Below are 24,676 nucleotides of genomic sequence, written 5' to 3'. Positions count from 1 at the left end.
TCACAATTATATATTCAGCTTCACAGAATTGTAAATTTCAATATTTCAGAAGGGAGAATATATCTTATCAGTTAATATGAGATAATCAAGAATACTGTCATGATTATTAATATGTATTTTCTCTAAAAGGAATAAAAATCTAAAATGTGATGTTTTTGCCAAAGAGTATAAGTAGAATTTCATACTAGCAAGAATCATTTCTCTTAAGTAACTGGATTAATATGCTTCCTTCAAAGGAAGATATGCAGTGACTTCTACACTAAAAGAGGAGATTTTATTCTACCTTGTTCTATTTTCTTTTAATATGACAGAGAAAACAATATGAGCATTTCATTCCTGGACAGCATATTAAAAAGCAGAGATATTACTTTGCCAACAAAGGTCTGTATAGTAAAAGGTATGGTTTTTCCAGTAGCCACATACGGATGTGAGAGCTGGAGCATAAAGGAGGCTGACCATTGAAGGATTGATGCTTTTGAACTGTGGTGTTGGAGAAGATTCTTGAGAGTCCTTTGGACTGCAAGGAGATCAAACCAGTCAATCCTAAAGGAAATCAATGCTGAATATTCATTGAAACAACTGACGTTCCAGTACTTTGGCCACTTGATGTGAAGAGCCAGCTCATTAGAAAAGACTCTGATGCTGGGAAAGATGGAAGGCAGGAAGAGAAGGGGACAACAGAGTATGAGATAGTTGGATGCTGTCACCAACTCACCGGACATGAGTTTGAGCAAGCTCCGGGAGATGGTGAAGTACGGGGAAGCCTGTAGTGCTGCAGTCGGTGGCATTACGAAGAGTCGGACACGACTGAGTGACTGAACAACAACAACACTGCAATGTAATAATTTGTATATCTCCATTGCCAGACCATGTTATCAGAGTAAACTTTGTCTTAATGCTAATTGTCTAAGAAACATAATTGAAAAAAATGTAAATTTCTATTGAGAACCAGCACTACAACACTATCCAGGTTGACAATGATCTGAAACTGTAGCAAAGCTAAGTGTGAAATTCTATTTAATTGGAAAGAAATCCTGCTTCCTTTTGGCATTGTAAAACACTTAACCAGTGTTTTTTCACTTTTTATCTTGAAATCAGGGGGATTTTATCAGATGCAATTCTCTTGAAGGCTCAGTGTACAGGCTGGATGATGAGAGATGCTGATGTAGAAATAAAGTTTCAAACATCCACCAGATTCATCTTTCTCAACCCTCTCTCCTCCAACCAGAGTCTCTGAGATTCTACATGGGTACACAAAGTATGGCTTGAGAGTTAAACCGCTCTCAACCAGTTTCTGGCTTCCCTGCTAGCTCAGATGGTAAAGAATCCACCTGCAATGCGGACACCCAGATTTGATCCCTGGGTTAGGAAGATCCCCTGGAGGAGGAAATGCCAACCCACTCCAGTATTCTTGACTGGAAAATCCCATGGACTGAGGAGACTGGTGAATTATAGTCCACGGGGTCACACAGAGTCAGACACATCCAAAGTGACTTAGCACCCACATGCAAACCTATATCAGATAACTGGGACAAAATGAGCTGTCCTCATAAATGTTTCTAAGATAAATATAGAGCTACAGAGTATACCTAGAGAATATTTATTTCAGGTCTATGTGTTGTATTTTCTTTATATTTTTTTAACTTATTGAATTTATGTAATTATGTTATATCAAACTGTTGTAAAATTTTTCTAGTAGAAGACAATTATTGGGTAAAGATGACAACATTTGAGATCAGTATATCACTTCCATGTTCAATAACCTTTATTACTTATTAGAACTTTGTGCTGTGCATAGTCACTCAGTCATGTCCGACTCTTTGAGATTGTATGGACTGTTTCCCACCCAGCTACTTTGTCTATGGGGATTCTCCAGGCAAGAATACTGGAGTAGGCTGCCAGGCTCTCCTCTAAAGGATCTTCCCAACTCAGGGGTTGAACCCAGGTATCCCACATTGCAGGCAGATTCTTTCCCATCTGAGCTACCAGGGAAGCCTATTATAACTTTGGTCTTTGAATTAGAGTCTTTGACTCTAGGAGGTTGTGTAACAATCCATTTGGGTTCTTAGTCTTAAAATTCTGTTTCTATGTATTTTTATAACAGCCTTTAAAACTTTAGATTTGTTTCACTATAAACATGCATATTTTGTATTCATATATGAGGGCATGTTTATAATGAATAAATATACACATATGGGGGTATGCTCAATGGTACATGATGATCTGGGAATGCTGATAAATATTCAAATCCAGATACTTAAGTTTAAATTCAAATTATACACGAAGTAACCACAAGCCCTCTTTCCAGTCTTATCTCTCAGTACTCTCCTGAATAAATTCCCTGCATCTCTGAACACATGTCACATTTGAAAACTTCCATGTCAAGTTAAAGCTGTTCTCTTGACTTGACTTGCCTCCACTTCCATCTTTTCATGCCAATTTCTCCTATCCATTTTTCAAAATTCACCTCATACCATATGTAATTCCTTTGAGGAAGCTGAAATAGCCTTAGAGAACCTTGGTAAAAATACACATTTTCACACAAACATCTTATGCAAGTTACATCTCACTGTGATTAGCTAAAGGAACTGGCTTTCAGCAGCGGGCATTGGAAAATATCTGGCAAGGGCAAGTTTAGTGCTGCAGCTTCTTGAATCTCCCCAGTTCCGGGCTAGACACATTCTTAAATTTGTTGGCTATGAAATTCTGCCTTTCCCAGATGAGAACCTGCCAACTTGAGTAATCTGAGTGGGCACACAATTAGACTTTCCAAGCATTTCTTAAATATATCTTATAGAGGCACACCAATGCTGAGTTCTCGACTCCGTTTCTCACCTCATCATCAGTAGTGATTTGTGCTACTGAAGTCAAAATTAAACTCCAGATACAATATGGGTCTATAAGCACACCCTTCTTTTCCTTTTAGCTTTAGACTGAAGTTGGATTAACTCTATAATGTTCCTTTTAAAGTGAAAATATTAATACTTAGGAAATAAGGTGTCCTTTAACAGTATAATTTTTTATACTTTTCTTGTTGATTCCATGTCTAAAACTTCCCTGGTGGCTCAGTAGTAAAGAGTCCACCTACCAATGCAGGAAACACAGGAGATGCAGGTTTGATCCCTGGGATGGGAAGATCCCCTGGAGGAGGAAATGGCAATCCACACCAGTATTCTTGCCTGGAAAATCTCATGGATAGAGGAGCCTGGTGGGTTATAGTCCATGGGATTGCAAAGAGTCAGACATGACTTAGTGACTAAACAAAACCAACAACGTGTATAAGACAGTAATTATTAACATTTAATATTAATGAGCAATGTTCATACAGTCCAAAATACCAGTATATTCAAGTATCAGAGTCAGCCTTCTATATCTACTGGTTTGCACCAGCATATTCAACCAAGCTCGGATCATGTATTAAGCTTGCATATGAGGTTGGTTGAATTCCTTATGTGGAGCCTTCAGATAGGGAGGGTGGGCAATAGTTTACTGAAACAAATTCATGTGTAAGTGCATCAGTACCATTCAAACCTGTGTTTTTCAAGGGTTAACTGTATATATTATAATAACAATTATACAAAATAATTTTAAACCCTGAAAATAGGAAAATATGGGATATTTAACATTTTCATATGTTTCCTTTAGAATAACCTGTTCAAATAAGTTAGAATATGTTACAGGGGCTGAGACAAAAATGCTATTTTTAAATAAGAGAAAAATTATGATATTTTAAAATCTGCGATTATAAATTTTAATGCTATTAAATTGTTTATATTTCAGTACTTATTAGAACACTGCCTCTACAGAATTACAGGCTTTTGTTTTTGGTATGACTCTTTCATATCTCTGAGTTCAATTCCTGAGTTGGAAAGGTCCCCTGGAGTAGGAAATGGCAACCCATTCCAGTATTCTTGCCTGGAAAATTCCATGGACAGAGGAGGCTGGTAGGATAGAGTCCATTGGGTTACAAAGAGTTGGATATGACTGAACATACATGTATTCATATCACTAATAAATCACTATTTATTTTCTAAATAGACCTAGCTTTGAGCTTGCAGAAACAAGAAAATAAAAACCTTAAACACTTTCATATTCTGCAAAAGCAAATAAAGGCAAACTATGGAAAACCGTCTAACTTTGAAAAAGTCTTATTTTATTAGTAACAGAATGAATTATAGACCAAATTTGAATGCTTTCAAGTTCTATAATTAAAACTAGACTAAAAGGCTATTGAGTAAACCTGAGAGGAAAGATTAAAGAAGAAAGTTTTAAATGAGCCTATCATTGTTTATATGTAAATAGATCATAAAGTATATCCAGCTGTTCTCCTGAGTAAATGTGTATTCAGTAGTATTATTTGCATTTTATCAGATTTTATTTTGAGCCTCAGATGCAGAGTATTTAATCAAAACCTTCAGTCCATGTCACATTATCCACTATGATCATCAGCCCTTGAAATGTTTCTTGAATACCCCAACCCTATTCCACTCTACCTCATAGGCATCTGTTTTTTTTGTTTTTGTTTTTTTTTTTTTCATTTAATCTTCACAATATGGTCTCATTACTGAATTTAATTTTTTCTCAGTAAAACATAAAAATATTTATAAGTGATAAAGCAAGAAATAAAAATCCCCATCCCCACATTGCCCCTCTATGGAAGTGAAGTTATCTGTGACTTTACAGTTGACTCTAAGTTTCTAAAGAAAATTCAAGGACTTCCCATGTGTCTCAGTGGTAAAGAATATGACTGACAATGCAGGAGACCCAAGAGGTGTGGGTTTGTCCCTCAGTCAGGAAGATCCCCTGGTGAAGGAAATGGCAACCCACTCCAGTAATCTTGCCTGAAAAATTCCATGGATAAAGTAGCCTGGCAGGCTACAGTCCTTGGGGTTGCAAAGAGTAGATTACTCTTTGAGCATACACAGCATACACAGAGAAAATTCATATGTATCAGCTGATCTGTTCTCATATGTATGATTTATATATGTTTTGATATAAATCTTATTTTCTATTCCATTGTTCAATACTATAGTTTTAAGATATAGTCATATTTCTTTATGCACATTTGGAACTTTCTTTCCAATTATTCAATATATTGAAATATGCATCTATCTTATCCAATCTTTAGTGATGGCAATTTGTGTCCCCAGGCTGTTTCTCCCTTAAATGCTGCTGAAATGAATGTCCTTACTTGTGGTCTTCTTGTCCTCAATGAGAGCTGAGCTCTGTAGTTATACAGGGAAAGGGATCACTGGGTCACATGGCCTTCATGTGCCTAATTTTAGTAAATATAGAGATTACTCTGCAGAAAGAGTATTAAAATACAAACTCCCACCATTACGTATCTATATGATACTCTCAGTATCTGATTTTCTCTTCAGATATATTTCAACATTGCTTGATACTAGCTTCTATGATTCATCTAAGAATTACATTAATAATGCCATTAAAAAAATAAAAAAGACACGTTATTCAGAGATATATTAGGGAAAGACAGGGTGGTGGTGGGACAAATAGTAAAACTAAAACATCTTTGCTTTGTAAGTATTTGCCACTTATTTTTTGCCTTTTCATCCTTAAAATTCTTGAAGAGATAGGAATACCAGACCATCTTGCCTGACTGAGAAAGCTGTATGCAGGTTAAGAAACAACAGTTAGAACTGGATCTGGAACAACTGACTGGTTCCAAATTGGGAAAGACATACGACAAGATTGTATATTGTCACCCTGTTTATTTAACTTATATGCAGAGTACATTATGTGAAATGCCAGGCTGGATGAATCACAAGCTGGAATCAAGATTGCAGGGAGAAATATCAACAACCTCAGATATGCAAACGATATACCACTATAATGGCAGAAAGTGAATAGGAACTAAAGAGGCTCATGAAAAGGGTGAAAGAGGAGAGTGAAAAAGCTGGCTTAAACCCCAGCATTCAGAAAACAAAGATTATGGCATTCAGTCCTATCACTTCATGGCAAATAGAAGGGAAAAGTGGAAGCAGTGACAGATTTAATTTTCTTGGATCCCAAAATCATAACAGCCACAAAATTGAAAGATGCTTACTCTTTGGAAGGAAAGCTGTGACAAATCTAGACAGTGTACTAAAAATCAAAGGTATCACTTTGCTGACAAAGGTCCATATAGTCAAAGCTATGGTTTTTCCAGTAGTCATGTATGGATGTGAGAGGTGGACCATAAAGAAGGCTGAGGGCCGAATAATTGGTGCTTTTGAATTGTGCTGCTGGAGAATACTCTTGAGAGTCCCTTGGGCAGCAAGGACATCCAGTCAAACCTAAAGGAAATCAGTCCTGAATATTCATTGGAAGGACTGATGCTCAAGCTTAAGCTCCAATAATTTGGCCACCTGATATGAAGAGATGCCTCATTGGAAGAGACCCACATGCTGCAAGATTGAAGGCCAGAGGAGAAGAGAAAGACAGAGGATAAGATGGTTAGATAGCATCACTGACTCAATGAACATGAATTTAAGCAAAGTCCAGGAAATAGTAAAGGACAGAGAAGCCTAGCATGCTACAGTCCATGCAGTTGCAAAAGAGTCAGACATGATTTAGCGACTGAACGGCAACAACCATTTATTTATGATCTGAAATTCACAAACTTACATTTTTCTAGTATAATCACCAGTGTTGCCTTCTTAGGAGAGAACCTGAAATCTGTTAATAGTTTGATATCTTCCTAGGAACAATCACAGACTTTTTTTTTTTAAAGCCCGACCACTGTCAAAGAAAAAACATTTAAACAATAATTAAATTTTACCGTGAAATTCTAGTAACAGCCTTAGTCATTGATTTACTTTTTCAGTGGAATGTGATAAAATGGAAAGCTTAGAGATCTAATTAAACAGTCAGCTGTCCTTTGTTACAAGCTGAATGGGATTCATCTCAAATTATCTAAAAAAATATTCAAAAACTGAAACAAACTTTTCCCATACATATTAACCATACTTTGATAAAGTTAGCAAACTCAGATGTTCTGACTAAAATAGGTATATACATGAATTAAAGGCATGGTACATAGAAGTGTTATTTGAAGTAATAGAAATATGTAAAGCTTCATATCTTTTAGATAATACATACTTGACCTAGAGCCAGACATCCTGGAATGTGAAGTCAAGTGGGCCTAAGAAAGCATCACTATGAACAAAGCTAGTGGAGGTGATGGAATTCCAGTTGAGCTATTTCAAATCCTGAAAGATGATGCTGTGAAATGCTGCACTCACTATGCCAGCAAATTTGGAAAACTCAGCAGTGGCCACAGGACTGGAAAAGGTCAGTTTTCATTCCAATCTCAAAGGAAGGCAATGCCAAAGAATGCTCAAACTACTGCACAACTGTACTCATCTCACACGCTAGTAAAGTAATGCTCAAAATTCTCCAAGCCAGGCTTCAGCAATATGTGAACCGTGAACTTCCTGATGTTCAAGCTGGCTTTAGAAAAGGCAGAGGAACCAGAGATCAAATTGCCAACATCCGCTGGATCATGGGAAAAGCAAGAGAGTTCCAGAAAAACATCTATTTCTGCTTTATTGACTATGCCAACGCCTTTGACTGTGTGGATCACAATAAACTGTGGAAAATTCTGAAAGAGATGGGAATACCAGACCACCTGATCTGCCTCTTGATAAATGTGTATGCAGGTCAGGAAGCAACAGTTAGAACTGGACATGGAACAACAGACTGGTTCCAAATAGGAAAAGGAGTTCGTCAAGGCTGTATATTGTCACCCTGCTTATTTAACATCTATGCAGAGTACATCATGAGAAACGCTGGACTGGAAGAAACACAAGTTGGGATCAAGATTGCCGGGAGAAGTATCAATAACCTCAGATACGCAGATAACACCACCCTTATGGCAGAAAGTGAAGAGGAACTCAAAGCCTCTTGATGAAAGTGAAAGAGGAGAGTGAAAAAGTTGGCTTAAAGCTCAACATTCAGAAAACGAAGATCATGGCATCCGGTCCCACCACTTCATGGGAAATAGATGGGGACACAGTGGAAACAGTGTCAGACTTTATTTTTCTGGGCTCCAAAATCACTGCAGATGGTGACTGCAGCCATGAAATTAAAAGATGCTTACTCCTTGGAGGGAAAGTTATGACCAACCTAGATAGCATATTCAAAAGCAGAGACATTACTTTGCCAACAAAGGTTCGTCTAGTCAAGGCTATGGTTTTTCCTGTGGTCATGTATGGATGTGAGAGTTGGAATGTGAAGAAGGCTGAGGGCCGAAGAATTGATGCTTTGGAAGTGTGGTGTTGGAGAAGACTCTTGAGAGTCCCTTGGACTGCAAGGAGATCTAACCGGTCCATTCTGAAGGAGATCAGCCCTGGGATTTCTTTGGAAGGAATGATGCTAAAGCTGAAACTCCAGTACTTTGGCCACCTCATGTGAAGAGTTGACTCATTGGAAAAGACTCTGATGCTGGGACGGATTGGGGGCAGGAGGATAAGGGGATGACAGAGAATGAGATGGCTGGATGGCATCACTGACTCAATGGACGTGGGTCTGGGTGAACTCCGGGAGTTGGTGATGGACAGGGAGGCCTGGCGTGCTGCAATTCATGGGGTTGCAAAGAGTCAGACACAACTGAGCAACTGAACTGAACTGAACTGATATACAATTAATTGAAATATTGATTTTATAGTTTTCCATTGGTACCTTTATATATATATATATATATATATATATGTAGGTAACTGAATCTGAATCATACTTACTATTTTTTAAAGGCACTCATCTCAGATTTTTGTGTGTGTCCTTTGACATATCAACTACTTAGAGGTGTCAAATTATTAAATATGTAAAGAATTATTCATGCATCTAACTTCATACATTTAGTGAGGAATAAGTTTGGTCAAGAAATCACATAGCAAATCTAAAGGATTTTTTAAAACACTTGAAAAGTTATAACTTGCCTTTTAAAGTAGGACAAGAAGCTATTTAAATAGGATGGGAGGCCTTAAGGGCAGTGAACATTTTAATTGCATATTTAATTAGAAATATGCTAGAGAAGTAGTGTTTAGCTTAGCTGAAGCTCATGGGCCTTGGCAAAACATTTTTTTCTAGCTAATATTTTCTTTTACCTTTTCAAAAATTAGATCAAGCTGAATATAATTTAATTTTGTTGCTATTCATTTTGAAAGGATTAGAACCTTTTATTTTCCTATGGAAAATAAGTTGATAGGTTTATTTTAAAGGCTTTCTTTTCTCTTTTAATTATCTTTAAAACTTCGTACCTGAACATTTGTTTGCTTGACAGTTCAGTGAAGATCTAAATTATATAAAATCCAATGTCTTTTACATGTTTTGCCACTTAACCCAGAGCTTCGATATCTGGGTGGCTATTGCTATTAAGAGTTTAGAAATGAGCTATAAAGTATGAAGCCTATAAAAAAAATTAGCTGGGTTGTGTTGTTTTATGAGAGGGAGCTGGTTTAAATTTAGCAAAGGAAAAGATTCATAGGTGGATATTATTATGCTGTCCTTGAGAAAGTTTTGTCCTGTGATAATATGTTTAGAGATAGGTTGTACAAACTGCAGGAAAAACAGGTTGCATTTTTAGGGTTTTGGTGACACAAGTGTCACAAGGGCAGGAAATAGAGTGTTTATGTGGTGAAGAGAAGTTGAAGTAGAGTCCGTCTCTGACTACAGAGGTTTTACTATCCCTCCATTTTCCACTATGGACAGAAGAAGTTGACAGCATAAAATTACTCATGGAGCTTGATACTGTACCCTGCTGTACATTCTTTATGGTATCCACAGACTTAATCATTCACTGAGGCACCTGTGAACATCAGTGTCTATCATGATGGTCTTTCAGAAGATGTTATCTCTTCAGACGCATTTCTCATTGTCATGAGATACTGATAGGAGGCTGAGTAAATGAGAGAATACAGTTTGCTTTCATCATTATTGGCATTCCTCTGTCTCTAGAAATGATAAATGTATGGCTGGAAAGTAAAGCAAGCTACATGGAAGTAGGAAGCATCAGAAAGGAAATCCAAGAGTAGAAGGCGGCACAGCCATGGCAGAACTTAACATTTTGGCTCACTTTAATGAATTAATATACAGGGGAGCTTCTGAGTTGCTGAGAATGTATGTTTTTAAGAAGCATGTTGATTACAATTAAGTGATGTATTATTAATAGTTTTCTACTGCCACACAGTTAGCAACTTAAAACCCATGTTTATTTGATGATAATTCTGTAGATCAAAAGTCCAGGTATGGTATGGTAGTAGTTGCTCAGTCTTGTCCAACTGTTTGTGACCCCATGGACTGTAATCCACCAGATTCTTCTGTCCATGGAATTTTTCAGATAAGAATACTGGAGTTGGTTGTCATTCCCTTCTCCAGGGGATCTTCCCATCCCAGGGATTGAACCTGGGTCTCTCGAATTATGGGCAGATTCTTTACTGCTGAGCAACCAGGGAAGTGTTTGGTTATTTGCCTGGGTCTCTCACTTCCCTTGGAGAAGGCAATGGCACCTCACTCCAGTACTCTTGCCTGGAAAATCCCACGGACGGAGGAGCCTGGTGGGCTGCAGTCCATGGGGTTGCTAAGAGTCGGACACGACTAAGCGACTTCACTTTCACTTTTCACTTTCATGCATTGGAGAAGGAAATGGCAACCCACTCCCGGGTTCTTGCCTGGAGAATCCCAGGGTCGGGGGAGCCTGGTGGGCTGCCGTCTATGGGGTCGCACAGAGTCGGACACGACTGAAGCGACTTAGCAGGAGCAGCTCACTTCCCTGTGGCTCAGAGGGTAAAGCGTCTGCCTACAATGTGGGGAAACCCAGGTTCGATTCCTGGGATGGGAGGATGCCCTGGAGAAGGAAATGGCAACCCACTCCAGTATTCTTGCCTGGAAAATCCCATGGATGGAGGATCCAGGTAGGCTGCAGTACATGGGGTCGCAAAGAGGGTCTCTCAAAGCAAAAACTAGTACATCAGCTGGATTGTATTCTCATTTACCAGCCAAAAGATTACAACTGGCTGAGGGCTCAGATGATGGTTAGCACTTCTTAGCAATAAAATATTTTTAAATTGAGGTATACACATTGGTTTTTGAGATATAAGCCATTGCACAATTAATACACTAAAATATAATATAAACATAACTTTTATATACACTGGGAAGCCAAAAAATTCATGTGACTCACTTTATTGTGATATTCATTTTACTTTGGTGGTCTGAAAACAAACCTGAAATCTTTCTGATGTAACTACATTTCATTAAAAAATGCTAAGATTGTTTTTATAGGACCTAAACCATACTTCAACAAAAGTCATATCAAATCAAGACTTAAGGCTCTTTAAACATACACAGAAGTCAATGTCAAATTTTGATCATACTTCTGTGTACAAATCGTTTGGAGTTTTATTAATTATAGTAATGATTAATAATTGTGGAACAATTATAAGATGCAAATCGCTGTTCAGTGTTCTTTACATATATATGTTTTGAATCCTTGCAGTTACACCAGCGGAGAAGGCAATGGCACCCCACTCCGGTACTCTTGCCTGGAGAATCCCATGGATGGAGGAGCCTGGTGGGCTGCAGTCCATGGGGTCGCTGAGGGTCAGACACGACTGAGTGACTTCACTTTCACTTTTCACTTTCACGCATTGGATAAGGAAATGGCAACCCACTCCAGTGTTCTTGCCTGGAGAATCCCAGGGACGGGGGAGCCTGCCGTCTATGGGGTTGCACAGAGTTGGACACGACTGAAGCGACTTAGCAGCAGTAGCAGCAGCAGCAGTTACACCAGAGGAGCACCTATTATCATTTCCATTATACAGATTAAGATATTGAGACAGAGAAGTTAAGCAATTCATTCAAGTTTATGAGGCCATTAAGCAGAGGAGCCAAGATTTTAACATTTTAGTGTTTTTTCTTTTTTTACTAATTGATAAATATATTAGTTGAAGGAAATAAGATATTTTTGTTTTCAAGGAGACGGCTTCATTTGATAGTCACAGACTGATGCTTAGAGACTGAATCCATAAATATGACTCAAAAATTAGAAAATCTTAATTATAATAATTCAGTCCTTTTTTGGCCTAGCCCCAGGGGAGGGACGGGTAATGCCTAGTCTGCCCTGAAAGGAGACAGCTGGCATAATCAGTTGCTCCTATTTACTGTTATATCCCTGTTTTCCTTCACCAAAGGAAGGGGCCTGCAGTATTATCAAGGTCTGATTGAGGGAGATCTATGGGCGCCAATATCAGAGCATAATAGCCATAGAGATTCTTCACAGAATAACTTGCCTTCTGGGCTGTATTAAACACAGAGACAATAATGTACTCATCACCTTTTTTTTTTTTTTCCATTTCTCAAAGCAGCCATCCAGCCTGAGGGAAACTTATCCTCGCTCAGAACAACTTCTGCACACAAAGCCCAGCTATATCTGAAGGGTGAAGGAAGCCCCCATTTTAAAGTTTTTGCTTAAAAGCAAAGAAGAAAAAAGCATGAAAACCTACGTGCTAGCTTTAGCAGTTTATATTGATGTTTTTGTTGTCACCTGTAATAACAAGTGTCAGCTGGTCACCATCCCTAAAACAGGAGTTGATACATTTTCTCCTAAAAATTTAAAAGCCATATTCTTACCATTTTCCTGAGGTTATTATAGATCAAATTCAGAAATTAAAGTCAAAGTAAACCTCATGATATATCTGTTGTCACCCAGCATTTTAAGCAGAATATACATAAGATATTTTTTGAAAAAATGGAGAAACGACAGCTTGTAAAATTCTGAAAATAGGAAAAGAGTAACTGATGCCAAATAATGACTATCTGCTATACGAAGTTTAAGACTGTCACTGTTCTCACTTTCATAGTTTGTATTATCATTGGTAAATTTCCCATCATCTTTCAATTCTTTCTAATTCAAGCTAAAAGAATAGCTTTCTATTTTCATTTCAAAGTTTGGAGCTTCAAAAACACCAGTTTCTTATTTGAAGGCAAGAGAGTTTTTATATTCAAAATCTATAATTTAGGTCTCCAACAGACTCCAGGCAATAAACATGCTATTCTTTACTCTGAACTCTTTGTCCCAAATTTGGCTTTAGAAAATTAAGTTTGCTAGTGATGTAGAAGGCAATGGCACCCCACTCCAGTACTCTTGCCTGGAAAATCCCATGGGCGGAGGAGCCTGGTGGGCTGTAGTCCATGGGGTCACTAAGAGTCGTACACGACTGAGCAACTTCATTTTCACTTTTCACTTTCATGCATTGGATAAGGAAATGGCAACCCACTCCAGTGTTTTTGCCTGGAGAATCCCAGGGACGGGGGAGCCTGGTAGGCTGCCGTCTATGGGGTCGCACAGAGTCAGACACGACTGAAGCGACTTAGCAGCAGCAGCAGCAGCAGCAGACTGCCCCAGAGAACTTTAAAGTAGTACTTCTTTCAGGAAACTCTGAGTGCCTAAGAGAAAACCAGACCCCTACCTTCTTGCATCCATTCATTGGGTTTCTGACACATGTCCGTTCCTGTGTCATTCTAAATCTATACCATTACTGTGCTTCTAAATAGGCTTTGTCCTTCGACCCACTCCAGTCAGTTATGCAGTGAAAAACATGATGCAGTCCTCTCTCTTAGTCTCCAGTTCAGGACTGCAACTTCTAAATTGTTATTATTCTTACATGCCTTGAAGTACAAATGAAAGTCCTTGGGCCATTCTCATTTCCAAAACTACACACTGAGTTCACTCACTCAGATTAAGCCTAAAATGATGATTTCCTTTAGGCAATTACTAGAGGATTTTGTATCCTGAATAAATAATGATAAAATGCAGCATTTCCAAAACTGGAATTGATTTTTTTAAACAAAGATAGAATTTACAATAAGCGTGGAATGGTATTAAATGGCATTTTATGAAAGCCATCGGGTGTTTGTTAGAAGGATAAAGAAATGTTTATATGCAACAATATGCAAAGGAGAGCGGCTAACACACAGGCTAAGGTCCTTTAACTTGCTTTTCAAAGTTGCAATGCTGCTCTTCTGTGATGTTGAACAGTTATCAGACCACAGCTGTTTTGATAAATTCTCCTGCTGAGAGAATCAATATTTAGATAGCTAACCCAAGTTACTAGTTGCTAAACTAGCAGAAACAGAAGCTCTCATTTTAAGTCAAACTAATCCGCTACCAACTGTTTACAAGGTGTGTTGTGTTAGCCACTCAGTCATGTCAGACTTTTTGCAGCCCCATGGACTGGAGCCCACCAGGCTCCTCTGTCTATGGGATTTCCCAGGCAAGAATACTGGAGTGGGTTGCTGTTTCCTTCTCCAGGGGATCTTTCCGACCCAGGGATTGAACCCAGGCCTCCTGCACTGCAGGCAGACTCTTTACCATCTGAGCCACAAGGGAAGATAGTGAGCAAACCAAACCCCAAATAGCATATGTTGCTGTAGTTAAGCTAGTATGTTGTATGTAAAAACATGCTATTGACTGTGAAGTCACGGGAAGGAGTGCTCTGTGACAGTTCTGTGAGGAAGTATAAGAGGACCTGGATTACATCAATCTTTAGGTTGTGAGTGTACCAAGAAAATCTTTTCTTTATTCCAAATACAAAACAGGATGTAAAGTAAACCTTTAGCAATATTTTGATCAATTTTTTTTACGCAACAAAAAGTCCATTACTTAAATGACAGGTTCAGAAAATAACACTGACTATATTGTATTTAACATATAGTTTTGAGGAGAAAGATTGCAATAGATGAGGACAAAGATATAAAAGTGTGGCTTATACATTGTATTGGTGACGAAAGTGAAAGTGTTAGTGGCTGAGTCGTGTCTGACTCTTTGTGACCCCATGGGCTGTAGCCTGCCCAGTTCTTCTATCCATGGAATTCTCTAGGCAAGAATCCTGGAGTGGGTTGCCATTCCCTTCTCCAGGGGATCTTCTCAGCCAGTGATTGAACCCAGGGCTCCTGCATTGCAGACAGATTTTTTTTTACTGTCTGAGCCACCAGAGAAGCTCAGTTAATGATACCCATCCTTTAAAAGCTCTGACTGGGCTAAAGATTGTCTTCCTATTAATTCTAGGACATGTAAGGCACTTTATAATAACATTCAACTAAATGTCTAACACTAAGGGTTTATCTTATTTTTAGAATTTTGTTAAACTCTAAGAATTAAACCATTAACCTGAATTATTTTTATGCCTCACACTGATAAGGAAATACATTAAATTTGTGATGCCAACAGCTTTGAAACATTTCTCATGTCAGTGTTCATATATTCTCAATGATGGTGGAGACTTTCTTCTTAGGTCTGTATAGAGGAAAAAAGTCTCTGACTTGAAGATCTTTCCAGCAGAAGAAATTTAGCATCATTATTTCTGAAAGATGACCTTCTCCAGCAGCATTTCTAATTATACTCCTAAATTAGCACGAACACACTCTGAAGACCAGACTCATCACTGTGATTTAACATTATTCAGTTCTGAGGAAAAGCAGTCATTTATTGCAGCAAAAATGCTGTTTAAAAGTTACAGGATTGGAAAAAGGTGGTCTTTTTGATGTTGTTGAGTCATTCAGTTGTTTCTGACTCTTTGTGATCCTATGGACTGTAGCATGTCCGGCTTCCCTGTCCATCACCATCTCTCAGAGCTTGCTCAAACTCATGTCCATGATACCATCTAACTATCTCATCCTCTCTCATCCCATTCTCCTGCCTTAAATCTTTCCCAGCATCAGGGTCTTGTCCAATGAGCCAACTCTATGCATCATGTGGCCAAAGAATTGGAGCTTCAGCTTTAGCATCAGTCCTTCCAATGAATATTCAGGGCTGATTTCCTTTAACCAATTTCCCTTGTTAGTAAATAAAAGCAGCAGCAAGTATGGGCCATATGAGGTCCACTCTCACACACACACTCAGTAGAAAAAAAGAGAAAAATCACCACCATCAGCACTTCTGGGCTTGATTATACTCTCTTTAGCATTGAGAGAATGAGTTTGAACAAAAGTCATCTATAGAAGCAAAGCATATGTTTAATAAGTTTCAAGCTGCTGTATAGCTTTTCCAGCTAGCTTTTTCTACAAGGAAAATGAAGGACACCATCTCTGAACTATTTACATCTGTTTTATGAATTGTCAGTCCTTGGTAGCAAACATTTGAAAGGAGATGAATATTAACCAGATGACAGCACACAAATGGCCTTTAGAGTTTTGGCATTTACAAATTCTCTTAATATTATCCCAGAGAATTTGAATTTTTAATTCCTGATGCTTTAAAAGTTTACCTTATCTCTTTTCAGATCAGATCAGTCGCTCAGTCGTGTCCGACTCTTTGCGACCCCATGAATCGCAGCAAGCCAGGCCTCCCTGTCCATCACCAACTCCCAGAGTTCACTCAGACTCACGTCCATCGAGTCAGTGATGCCATCCAGCCATCTCATCCTCTGTCGTCCCCTTCTCCTCTTGTCCCCAATCCCTCCCAGCATCAGAGTCTTTTCCAATGAGTCAACTCTTTGCATGAGGTGGCCAAAGTACTGGAGTTTCAGCTTTAGCATCATTCCTTCCAAAGAAATCCCAGGGCTGATCTTCTTCAGAATGGACCGGTTGGATCTCCTTGCAGTCCAAGGGACTCTCAAGAGTCTTCTCCAACACCACAGTTCAAAAGCATCAATTCTTTGGTGCTCAGCCTTCTTCACAGTCCAACTCTCACATCCATACATGACCACAGGAAAAACCATAGCCTTGACTAGGCGGACCTTTGTTGGCAAAGTAATGTCTCTGCTTTTGAATATGCTATCTAGGTTGGTCATAATTTTCCTTCCAAGGAGTAAGCATCTTTTAATTTCATGGCTGCAGTCACCATCTGCAGTGATTTTGGAGCCCAGAAAAATAAAGTCTGACACTGTTTCCACTGTGTCCCCACCTATTTCCCATGAAGTGATGGGACCAGATGCCATGATCTTTGTTTTAATTCCAATTCCTTTAATTCATCATACAATTATTTTCTCTCTAGTATTTAAGTAATTTTCACACAGATATGTATTTACTCAGATAATTTACATCTTGGAGGAAAATATCTGTGTCAAAAGAAAACAAAACAAAGGGAAAGGAAAAATCTAGTGTTCTCTTTGGAGGAAATCCTCTGTGCTTCTATGAACTGTGTGGCTAGACGTCATTCTAATGGTCTCTGATTTACAATTGTGACCTCATCAGATGGAGTCAGTACTCAGAATGTTATTTTCATCATGTTGACACGCAGAGCTCATGTTTTGGAGTGATGGAGGTAGATGAGTAACTTCCCTTCTAATATGTCATCCCCTTAGGGTTAATATGTTTTTTCAGAATAAGCTACTCAGCTACTGATAGTGACACAGATAACAGTTGACACTTAGCACTTCCTATATACTCATGCATATTCCTTAAATTAAATGTTCACAACCCCATAAGGTAGGCAGCATTGCTACTGTCATTTTTCAGATGAAGTAAGTCACAAAAAGGGTAAAAATGTTGCTAACAACCACGCAGCATTATCATCAGAGGTTGAATATTTAAACCCTCTATATCTGTATCTTGAACCTCCTCAGATCACACGAATAATATCTTGCTTGCCTCTGGAACTGCCTTCCTACCCTTCTTTTATGACAAATATTCAAGAAGAGCCTTTTAGTCATAACTGGAAAACATGCTCATTCTGGATGTGATTTTAGCGACTCAACCTCAGGACCCTGACTTCATTCAGGATTCTGATATGCAGCAGGTACTCTGTTGGACATAGTGGGTGTGGTAGTAAACCATAGAGAGACAGCTTTTGTCCCCTTATAGATCCTTGTCTCAAAGACTGTACATCAGATTCTCAGCTTTATCTACCACATATCAGAAGCATCTGGGAAGCTCTTAAATATGTGGGAGGCCCAGACCACATTCCAGGTTAAATTTGAATCTTTAAGAATGAGGTCTTTGGATCGCAGCCATTCTGACTGGCGTGAAATGGTACCTCATAGTGGTTTTGATTTGCATTTCTCTGATAATGAGTGATGTTGAGCATCTTTTCATGTGTTTGTTAGCCATCTGTATGTCTTCTTTGGAGAAACGTCTACTTAGTTCTTTGGCCCATTTTTTGATTGGGTCATTTATTTTTCTGGAGTTGAGCTGTAGGAGTTGCTTGTATATTTTTGAGATTAGTTGTTTGTCAGTTGCTTCATTTGCTATTATTTTCTCCCAATCTGAAGGCTGCCTTTTCACCTTGCTAATAGTTTCCTTTGTTGTGCAGAAGCTTTTAAGTTTAATTAGGTCACATTTGCTTATTTTTGCTTTTATTTCCAATATTCTGGGAGGTGGGTCATAGAGGATCCTGCTGTGATGTATGTCAGAGAGTGTTTTGCCTATGTTCTCCTCTAGGAGTTTTATAGTTTCTGGTCTTATGTTGAGATCTTTAATCCATTTTGAGTTTATTTTTGTGTATGGTGTTAGAAAGTGTTCTAGTTTCATTCTTTTACAAGTGGTTGACCAGTTTTCCCAGCACCACTTGTTAAAGAGATTGTCTTTAATCCAATGTATATTCTTGCCTCCTTTGTCAAAGATAAGGTGTCCAAAAGTCTACAAGCAATAAATGCTGGAAAGGGTGTGGAGAAAAGGGAACTCTCTTACACTGTTGGTGGGAATGCAAATTAGTACAGCCACTATGGAGAACAGTGTGGAGATTCCTTAAAAAACTGGAAATAGAACTGCCTTATGATCCAGCAATCCCACTGCTGGGCATACACACTGAGGAAACCAGAAGGGAAAGAGACACGTGTACCCCAATGTTCATCGCAGCACTGTTTATAATAGCCAGGACATGGAAGCAACCTAGATGCCCATCAGCAGATGAATGGATAAGAAAGCCGTGGTACATATACACAATGGAGTATTACTCAGCCATTAAAAAGAATACATTTGAATCAGTTCTAATGAGGTGGATGAAACTGGAACCTATTATACAGAGTGAAGTAAGCCAGAAAGAAAAACACCAATACAGTATACTAACGCATATATATGGAATTTAGAAAGATGGTAACAATAACCCTGTGTACGAGACAGCAAAAGAGAAACTGATGTATAGAACAGTCTTATGTACTCTGTGGGAGAGGGAGAGGGTGGGGAGATTTGGGAGAATGGCATTGAAACATGTATAATATCATGTATGAAACGAGTCACCAGTCCAGATTCAATGCACGATACTGGATGCTTGGGGCTGGTGCACCAGGACGACCCAGAGGGAGGGTATGGGGAGGGAGGAGGGAGGAGGGTTCAGGATGGGGAACACAGGTATACCTGTGGCGGATTCATTTCGATATTTGGCAAAACTAATACAATATTGTAAAGTTTAAAAATAAAATAAAATTAAAAAAAAAAAAGAAAAAAAAAGAAAAATAAATCAAGAAGGAGAAATAAAATAGTTAAACAAACAAACAAAAAAGAATGAGGTCTTTGACACTGATACTTTTTTAAAAGGCTCCGATTTCATGTGCAGTCAAGATTGAGAACTACTAACTTTCAGTTTATTGGAAATGTAGACAATAAGATATAATCACACATACACAAAGAGATCTAAAACTTTTATGAGCTATAAAAGATAGGAAAGAGTGTGATGAGAGATTATAATAGGTTTGGGATAGATGTCAAAGATATCTCTGGAGAAGCATCAATTAAGCTAATGCCAAAATAATGAAGAGAATTGAGTAAGATGAAGTCACTCTTGTGAGCAATTCCTGGAAGAGGGGACATGTGGATGCCCAGGATATGTTGTGTTCCAAGAACAGACAAGGGCATTGCTGCTGGAGTGTACCGCATGAGGTCTCAGGTTATGTGAAATGAGTCTGGATAAGTTTTCCTGGTGCCTGTTTTAGTCTCTGGCCATATACTGGGTGCTCAATGCATTTGTTATAAGATGTGTGAAGAAAATCAACTTTAATGTCCTTCTCCTGATATTTTTAATTCTCTGCTTTCATATAAACTCTGGCTAGGCTTTGTCCTTCTATGTGCTAAAGGTGGATGTGATATCAATTAGTCCTCCAGATTGGAGAGCATTTGACTGATTCTACTTTCTGGGAAGTGCAGAAGAGGCATCACAATGGATTGCTGAAGGAGAAAGAGTGCAGCAGTTTAGGTGCTGCTTGAGAGAGTATATGGTGAATGGTATAGGGTTTGGTATCAAACAGCCCCCTGTGTGGACTTGTGTTTCTGTTCTAGTTTTAGTCTTAAGAACCATTTCTATTTATTTAAACTCCTTCTCCTGGTAACAGTCATCAATCTTATTGCTTGATTCTAATGTTGTCATCACTGCCCTCTAGCCTTTAAAGAAAAAAAAAAAGCTTTTTCCAACAATGATTAAGTCCTTCCTCTAGAGTTTACCCCCAGTCAGCTGACTGGTGCTAGTTTCAGTCTCCTCTGCATCTTGACTACCATGTGACAGAACACCCCGTTCATCCCTTAACAGCAGGAAAAACACACTGCGGAGACTCACTGGCATCTTATAATTGCTTAAACTTTGCTTTAATATATGGTGGGTTTCCCTAGTGGCTCAGGTGGTAAAGAACCTGTCTGCAATGCAGGAGATCCAGGTTCAATCCCTGGATTGGGAATATCCCTTGGGAGAAGGGAATGGCTACCCATCCCAGTATTCTTGCCTGGAGAATACCATGGACAGAGAAGCCTGGAGAACTACAGTCCATGGGGTCGCAAACAGTCGAACATGACTAAGCAACTAACATTATGATGGGCAATCATAAGTCTTCTTGATGCAGGATCACCTTTAACTAAACATGCATGATATGAATCATGTAAAAACTGGTATTAAAATATTTATTTATTTTTTTTTAAGCAAGGGTTTGCGATTTTATTAAATGCTTGGACTTTAGAAAGTGATGGAGAGTACATTAGTAACACAGATTAAAAGTGAATGATATACGTGTCCGTTACAGTGCACATAGCATAGAAAAACTGAAAAAATTAGAACACATTATTCCATTATTAAAATACTTCATAAATTAAAAAGTCACAAAATGAGTGAAATTCCAGTATGACTTGGCTGTTTCACTGTTCTTTTGTGAAAGGAAGAAAATAGCCAAAACTCATAGACTAGGAGGCAAATATGAACATTCCACTAAAGATATAGAGATAGCAAATACATATCTGAAAAATGATCATGAATCCTTAGCAAAATGCAAACAAAACAACAGTGAGATAGTATGACAAACTTATCAGAAGGGTTAAAATTAAGAATAACTGATCAGAAGAAAAATTAAAATTAAAAAAATAAAGATAAACATATTCCTAATAAAATCACTAATATCCTGGAAGGTTATCCTCTACCCCATTTATGGAGAAAGATATATATATATATACACACACACACACACACACAATATATTAAAGTGACAGCTTCCTCAAGGGAAAAAAAAAAAAAAAAAAAGACTGACCAAACGAAGTATTCACCAGGATACGAGAGGAAATGGACCTTTCAAACACTGCTGCTAAGAATGAAAAACACAAAAATTCCCAGGCAGTCCAGTGGTTAGGACTCCAGGTGTTCACCGCGCAGGGACCAGGTTCATCCCTGAGTGGGAAATTACGATCCCACAGCCATACAAAGTGACCAAAAACAGAAAAAAAGGTATAGTTAGTTCAGATCAAAATTTGATAATTTGTTTAAGTTAACACCCACCTATCTTATGATTCACACTTTGCACTCTGAGTTATTGAAGTAACTTTATTTATTGAAAATAAAGATAAACGAAACATATATCCACATAAAGAATTATACACAAATGTTTTACCAGCTTTCTTTTTCAATAGTCAAAAATTATAAAAACTTCAAATGTTCATAAACAAATGAATGGATAATAGTGGTACATTCAAAAACAAGAATATTTCTTAGAAAAAAAAGGTATGAGCTGCTCATACGTTATTGATGACTCTTCAAGTATTTAGGCAACTTAAATAAAAGCAGGAGAGAGAGTAACTTCCCATCATATGAATTCTAGAAAATGCAAAAGTTATCTATTATAATGGAACATAGATCAATGGTTACATGGAGGGCTGTGAAGGGAAAGGAAAGAGAGTATAAAAGGTCATGAGATAAATATACAGTAACATACAGTCATTACCATGACTATGATGATGGTTTTACTTCCATACATATGTCAGAACTCATCAAATAGCGTTTGAAATGGGTCACGATTAAAAAACAACAACAACAACAAAAAACAAACCTCTATGTCCAACTTTCTGGAAAGTAGGTTTGGCAATCCTATATTCATTTCACTTTCTCAGGCCCTTTGTGGATCAGTTTTACCTCAAAGACAGCAAATAGAATGAGCAATGAATGACCTTCCACCTGAGTCAACAGGAATGTGGCCTGGGTCACAAATACATTTATGGATGAGATTCTCCTTTTTTCTATATTTATTATTTTTTGCCTGGAAGTTACCTCAACATTCCTTACTATCTCATGACTAAATATACTATATATATAAATGTGTGGGTATAGAAAGAGAGAATGGAAGAGAGGCAAATTCAGCTATTTATGAAGTGATATGAGGATACAAACAAGTTTTATTTTCTAAATTATTAAACAGAAAGGAATTAAGCATCAACTCAGTGTAGAACTGACAACATTCTGTGAACTCCCCGGAGATGTCATGCAACAGTTTATTCAGAAACTGGGCACGGAGTGAACCGGATACATCCTCTTTTGCACCCTCACCTGCTCTGCTCCTCTATAACCAGCATTTCTGTCAATCAAACTTTTTATAGAATTTGCAAATGGAACTTTGCATGAAGTCTACACACACTGTGAACATAAGGACTGGGTTCTGAGTATTTGGGGATGATTTGAGGTTTGGCTGAGAAACTTTGAGAATGTCATCCTTTTGGCTATAGGTCTAATCTCCATTCTGGAATCTTGTCTCCTTTTTTGTTTATCTAATGTGGTCTATTTCTTGGAGAGGTGCTTTAGATCATGAATAGCTATATCTCCTCAGAGGTTTCAAAGGTCTCAGGGAATAGACATGGGATTCAACTTAAGAATCAGCCTAAGAGACTGTTAGTTTAGCTCAGTTAGTCAGTTCAGTTGCTCAGTCGTGTCCAACCTGATGAATCACAGCACACCAGGCCTCCCTGTCCATCACCAACTCCTGGAGTTCACTCAAACTCATGTCCATCGAGTCGGTGATGCCATCCAACCATCTCATCCTCTGTCATCCCCTTCTCCTCCCGCCCCCAATCCCTCCCAGGATCAAGGTCTTTTCTAATAAGTCCGCTCTTCGCATGAGGTGGCCAAAGTATTGGAGCTTAATCTTTAGCATCACTCCTTCCAAAGAACACCCAGGTCTGATCTCCTTTCGAATGGACTGGTTGGATCTCCTTGAAGTCCAAGGGACTCTCAAGAATCTCCAACACCACAGTTCAAAAGCATTGATTCTTTGGCGCTCAGCTTTCTTCACAGTCCAATTCTCCCATCCATACATGACCATTGGAAAAACCATAGCCTTGACTAGATGGACCTTTGTTGGCAAAGTAATGTCTTTGCTTTTCAATATGCTATCTAGGTTGGTCATAACTTTCCTTCCAAGGAGTAAGTGTCTTTTAATTTCATGGCTGCAGTCACCATCTGTAGTGATTTTGGAGCCCAGAAAAATAAAGTCTGACACTGTTTCCACTGTTTCCCCATCTATTTCCCATGAAGTGATGGGACCAGATGCCATGATCTTAGTTTTCTGAATATTGAGCTTTAAGCCAACTTTTTCACTCTCCTCTTTCACTTTCATCAAGAGGCTTTTATTTTAGCTCAATACAGGATCAAATGACAGTTTCATAACTTCCAATCTATAAACTGCAAAGTAGGAAAATACAGAATTCTTGATGTTCTCCTCTAGGTTTTGTGGTCCATTTGCCAACATTCAAAATTCATGGGATTCAGAACACCATCTTTTGAAAGCCTAATGAGCTCTGGTCAGCACACCCTGAGCAAAAGATTAGGACCATCGGCCAAAGTCCATTTTTTTTGTTTGTTTGTTTAATAACCATAAATGTTTTAAATAAATACTGAACATGTTTACTTGTTTAGAATACCATTTCTTGTAGAGGTATTATAACAACTTGAATTTTCAGTGATCCTTTTCAGATTGCTATCATTGTTTTTATTTTAGCAGTAAAATAAGACATTAAATCAGTTAAAATTGATGAGAAAAGCTTTATCTGTGTAATTGCAACCTGAATGATCTACTTTTAACAGTCTAACATCTCCAGAACAGTGCCTGGAAACAAGAGCCATTTGATATATACTTATGAATACTGGTCTGCCATTCAGAATTATTAAAAAAGAATTTATGTTTGAACGTTTTGCAAGTGATTCAGAGGTTCTGGGCTCATTTTATCTGTAGGGAATATACATTAAGTAGACTCCCCACTTCACCTCTGCCACCTACACTTCTGGTTTGTTGTCTTGCTCGTACTCAGACACTTCAGTCTTCAATTCAGTTCAGTTCAGTTCAGTCGCTCAGTCGTGTCTGACTCTTTGCGACCCCATGAATTGCAGCACGCCAGGCCTCCCTGTTCATCACCAATTCCCGGAGTTTACCCAGACTCATGTCCATCGAGTCAGTGATGCCATCCAGCCATCTCATCCTCTGTCATCCCCTTCTCCTCCTGCCCC

This window comes from Bos indicus, chromosome 12 (genome assembly GCF_029378745.1).
Source record: "Bos indicus isolate NIAB-ARS_2022 breed Sahiwal x Tharparkar chromosome 12, NIAB-ARS_B.indTharparkar_mat_pri_1.0, whole genome shotgun sequence".
Lineage (NCBI taxonomy): Eukaryota > Metazoa > Chordata > Mammalia > Artiodactyla > Bovidae > Bos > Bos indicus.
The sequence above is the reverse complement of the archived record's forward strand: the minus strand, read 5'-3'. Positions refer to the sequence as shown.